A 6,000-nucleotide genomic window follows, 5' to 3' on the forward strand; every position below is an offset into this window, starting at 1 on the left:
TTAGTGTTGTGCACTGCAAATATTTCTGTTATCTTGTAGCATGGTAACTCATAAGAATGTGTTTGCTCTGCAAGCAGGCTATAACATTAGATAACAACAAAACTAGAATTTATAAATTACGTTTTTTAAATTAAATCTCGTAACTAATTTGGAAAGAACATTAATACTCCAGAACACATAACCTGATTCCAGTCAATGCATTTTTATTGAAGAGCGGAGTTATTTTTATTGTGCTATGATTATTTAAGCTCCTTAACAGATATGTTTCAATACCTTTGTGATGTTTTCCTTTAGAATATTTTGCAGTGGCCATAGTCATGACTTGAAATGTCCCACAGGTCCACGCATAGACCTGCTCTCTAGCCAGATTGTGAAGACCTAAGAACCCAGAGAAGGCATTCGTCCACAGGAATGGTAATCACCAGAAGCAGATGCCCCACACAAAATGGAATCTATTCACAACAGGAAACCGATCAGGGGAGAGAGCCCGCAATCTTTCCTCCTTGTTGTTCACACCGTTCACCCCGTGGCCCAGGCACAGATTTGTTTAATGTAATGTTGCATCACGTGGGCCTATCCTAGTTTAACACGGACTGAAGTATGTGGCACTGCCGGAAGTGTAAATCCGAGAACCCATGCATTTCCTTGCAGCGCTGCTGAAAGCCCTTTACAAAGCCTGACTAATCACCTATCTGCTGCTTATTGCTATATTTGGGTTTTAAACTGGTACTAATGAGGTGAATCCAAAGCTTAGACAGTGTTGGCATGTTTACAAAATGGCAAAATAATTAAGTAATACCGTCACAAAATGTGCTGCATTGTGCCTCATAATTTGTTTTTCTTGCCACATAATTTTCTCAACCCTGCTGCATATTTTGCCCTCCCCTGCCACATAATTCCGGTGACCCCGATTATTACCCTCTCACACAGTAGGAACCTATTCACGTCGGTCTTTTTTAAAAAAAAATTTATTTTTTAATCGGGCTGTACTACAGAAGTGCAATCACATGCATATTCAATAATTCAGCTGTTGCTATGCAATTTTTTTTTCTCAATACTGGCCACAGAGGAAAGCAGTTCATAGCAGACTGCTGTAATGATAGCAACAGCAAATAGACTAGAGTTGAATATGTATGTGGTCAAACTGTCCGACTCCGCTTCCTCCAGCAGCGTTAGGCAGAATCTTGCACTTTGTCTGTGAAAGTGTTGGATGCTGCTTAAGGCTGCTGGAGAGACCGAGACCGTGGCTTGCGCTCCTGTTTGATTATTTATATGAACAGTCCCATGGAGTGTACAGATTGCTGCTTTTTACCAACTTCCATGTACCTCGCTGGCCATGGTATACACACGGGTAATGCTCCGGACGTTGAAGCCTAGTGTGTCATGGTATACACACAGTAATGCTCTGGAAGTAGATGCATAGTGTCTATGGTATACACCTGGGTAATGCTCCTGAAGTAAAAACCTAGTGTGCCATGGTATACACACAGGTAATGCTCCAGAAGTGGAAGGGTAGTGTGCCTTGGTATAGACACAGGTAATGCTCCGGAAGTGGAAGCGTAGTGTGAAATGGTATACACAACGGTAATGCTCCAGAAGTAAAAGCCTAATGTGCTTTGGTATACACAACAATAATGTTCCTGAATTGGAAGCAGTGTCCATGGTATACACACCGGTTATACTCTGGAAGTAAAAGCCTAGTGTATTATGGGATACACCGGTAATGCTCCGGAATTGGAAGCGTAGTATGCCATGGTATACACACCGGTCTTGCTCCGGAACGGGAACTGTAGTGTGCCATGGTAAACACACCGGTAATGCTCTGGAAGTGGAGCATTTCCAGTAATCGGAAGTGGATGCGTATTTGCTATGGTATGCACACCGGTAATGCTCTGGAAGTGTAGTGTGCCATGGTATACACACTGGTAGTACTCCAGAATTAAGTCTATTGTACCATGGTATACACTGGCAATGTGGGAAAACCTGGACGCTGAGAACGTGGGGTCTTAGATAGTTTCAGAAGTGAAATATTCTTAAATACTTATACTTTAGGTGCCACTCAGGGCGTGTAACTCACCCAGATTTGGACAAAATCACTCCAAATCACCACAGACTACAGAATTGAATTGAATACCTACCTGCATCTTCCCGTGGCGCTTTCCTCTGGGGGTCCGTGCTCGCTGCTCGTCTCCCTCCTGCCGCCACCATCCCAACGCGGCCGCCGTTAGGAGGGGGACTTCATTTCCCAGCATCCTGTGCGGTGGAAGAGGAAGCCGCCTCCATCAATCTCGCGCCGGGAGGCGCATAAAAGACCTGATAGGCGACTGGCCGAGTGGGCGACTACAGAATTGAATTGAATACCTACCTGCATCTTCCCGTGGCGCTTTCCTCTGGGGGTCCGTGCTCGCTGCTCGTCTCCCTCCTGCTGCCGCCATCCCAACGCGGCCGCCGTTAGGAGGGGGACTTCATTTCCCAGCATCCTGTGCGGCGGAAGAGGAAGCCGCCTCCATCAATCTCGCGCCGGGAGGCGCATAAAAGACCTGATAGGCGACCGCCTCGCGGGAACCGCGCCCGGGCGAAGCCCGGGCCAAGGGCGGGCCCGTTTAAGCCCGTTAAAGACCGGGTAAGACTGGACTGGGCCACCCCATTGACATTTAAATCCTGATGTGGCATTGTAGTTGGTTATTCCACCTAGTCAGTCACAGTCTGTTATTCCTCTGGCGAATTGCCAACTGCTTAGCTTAGCTTAAATTGAGTGAAGGCCCCACACATCAGTATATGTCTGAAAGGATGACGAGGGGTTCTAGGAGCAAAAATGCCCGGGGGGTAGCACATACATCTGGCCCGATTGACCAATTTATAACTAGGGCAAATGAAGCCATTAATCAAGGTATATCACTTTTGGAGCGACGAGTTTCACAAGATTTAGCACTAGCAAGACGCTCCTCGTTAGGCCCTATGGCTTTAGCTAAGACACCTACAAGCTCAAACACCATTAGGCCTCTCATTGAAGTCCAGGTCGAAACTCACGGTGTACCTAATACGGTTGATCTGTCAGCCTCCTTAGCCCTCTCAGATATGCACTCTAGCAAAGATCTAGAGAGGACGCCTAACCTGTTTTTAAGCCCAAGGCAGGAGGGGCCCAGTCCAAATCTCCCAAGGGGGGCAAGGGAGGGTGCCATCCCTAAACGGAAGAAGCCTAGGGTTTCGAAAAAATGTAATTCCAAAGCCCCGAATAAAACTTTGACTACTCAGATGTCAAGGAAAACCAAAAGTAATCCTGTCCAGAGTGCCCCAGGTAAAACAGCCTTAGATACAGCAGACCCACATATGACTCCACCGGCCCCTAGCGATCCAAGCAGGTTGGGCAAGGGTTGCAAAGTTTGTGAGGCTGACAACCAACTTTTAAATGTACTAGGCGAACTCTTTAGAGAATATGTGCATCCTATTGCACTTTCTCTTTCTAATATCGAAAAGCACCTACTCTCCATGAATCTATCTTTGAATGCACTTAAGAGCGATGGATTGGCCAACCACCAGGAGTTGCGGGCTACTCCCTCGACCATGAGGATGGAGCAAGTAGTGGTGAGTGCTCCCCCGATTGATTTAAATCTGCCACCAAAATCTTTGCCACCAAAATCTTTGTTAGCTGCTTCTAGGATAGCTGGTGAACCCACCAAACCCTCTACGTCTGGTGCAACATTAGAAAACACGTTACCTAAATGCCTGGGGTTAGTACATCAAAACACTGCAGCAAAAACACCAGGGCTAGTTCCACAAAACCATTTACCTAAACCCATGGGGTCAGTAGAACAAAAAGACAAATTCAGGGGTGAGGTTGGTCATCCTATACACTTACCTCCAGAAAGTGACCCATACGTCGTGATCATGACTGGTGTTCCTGAGTTAAGGCCTCCCAAAGAAGAACCAACGCGGTCCCTAAAAAACAAGGTTCAGCATTGGCTAAATGTTAATAGACCACTCCCTCATTCTTGTAGTAGCAGGATCCTTATGGTGCGTAGGGTTCCCTGGATAGGGAGTGAGAAGAAAAAGATTCAGGGAGATTGCATTATTGTCAATTTTGATAATTCACGAACGGCTGATTATATCTGCCGTCGCAATACATGGCCGAAAATTGACGGAATAAAGGTGAGGAGACTCTCTTCCTTTTATCCTCCCATAAATTGCTGTGACGACACTCCCGACAGGGGCATGTCTAAAGTAAGACCTTGGAACAGTAGAAGGGAGAGGGAGGCTTGGCTAGGCTATGAGGGTAGAGACACAGCACTTTCTGAAGGCTGGAGTGGCATACCACTTGCTAACAGATTCAGCTGTTTGGAAGAAGTAGATTGACCATTATTGGACAATGAATGCACTAGCCCCAACCCAGTCCAATTCGTAGACTGCTCTCTACCTACAAACTGCTTACCCCCTATTCAGCCTACTTCCTCCCTTGACCCTACTCCACAAAAAGATCTGCAGACCCCCTCCCACTGCCTACGCTCCACCCTTGCACTAGGGTCTGGGAAGGCACCATTTGTGCCCTGCATCGAGCCTGTGAGCCATGATGTCTTTCAGCCGCAACCTGAAGGCCACAGTATCCTAAATAAAAGCATTCCCATTAAACAGGGCGACACTATCAAGATCCTAAGCTGGAATGTAGCTGGCATCCACAGGAAACTTCAACTGCCTGAGTGGAATGCCCTAGTAGAGGCGCATACGATTTGCCTATTCCAAGAGACTTGGAGCATGGAACCCGTGCATCGGGTAGGCTATATTACCCATTACGTTCCTGCAGTACCTCCAAGAAATGGGTCAGGTCGCCCGTCGGGAGGCCTACTCACCTGGGTAAGCATTGCCTTAAATCTCCAGATTGAGTCAAAGCTAATTAATTCTCCAGATATTTTAAAAACTTCTCTGAGAGGCTCACAAAGAGGACCCATCCTTGATTTATATAATGTATACGCCAGAGGTACCAAATATGGCTCTCCATCCCCGACAGTATCTATCCTTGAAATGGCACTGAATGAAAATTTAGCTGGGTCCCAAGTTTTGGTTGCGGGTGATTTCAACTGCACCTATGAGCCCCTTATACAGGACGACATTTATGACCCAAGTGAGGATGATGTCAGATGGGGTATCCCAACTTTAACCATCCCTCCGATCAAAAAATGGTCCAAAACTGCTATTCAGCTCAATGCCCTAACGCTGGAATTTGGGCTGAGAGCAGTTAATGGTCGCACGCGTTCTGATCCTTTGGGTGCGGCCACGTTTAATAGAGTCAACCACACCTCTAGGATCGATTACATCATGCTAGATTTCATTCTTTGGAGCTTGGTTCAGGACATGGTAGTCCTGCCTACAGTTGAAAGCGATCATAATTCGCTTTCAATGTCTCTCGGGAACCCATGGCCTCACGAAAAGACCGAAAAATCCCTTAACCCAGCCCACAAAATTTCTGTATCCTCGTGTGGGAAACGACTAAAATGGAACACGGTTGCGAAGGATGAAGCTAAACTAAATATAATCAATACTGTTCTCGTAGATGCACAGTTAGAATTGGAATTGGATAGGTCAGACAAGGGTGAGCTAAATCCCGGCCGTGTCACCCCTATTTTTGAGGAGACCATTAAGTTTATTGGGAATGTATTCATAAAAATGAATCAAGTGGGCAAAAATGCAGTAATGGGGCTCCCAAAGGGAAAGCATGATTGGTACACATCTGCCTGTAGGCACGCCAAATCGCTTTTGATTAAGGCCGTCAAAAGCAAAACACAAGGAGATATTCAGGGAGCTAGGCTAAATTATAAGAAAACCCTGGCAAGTGCTAAAAAAGAATGGGAAATCGAATATTGGCGCTCTCTAAAAGAGGCAAGTTTGGGGAAAGACGCAAGGCGTTTTTGGGACAGGATTAGAGCCAAAAATAGACCCGATACTGACCTTATTACATGCAATATCACCAGCCAAGTTTGGGTCAACCACTTCTCTAAACTTTATGCA

This window comes from Triturus cristatus, chromosome 3_2 (genome assembly GCF_964204655.1).
Source record: "Triturus cristatus chromosome 3_2, aTriCri1.1, whole genome shotgun sequence".
In the NCBI taxonomy this organism is placed as follows: Eukaryota; Metazoa; Chordata; class Amphibia; order Caudata; family Salamandridae; genus Triturus; species Triturus cristatus.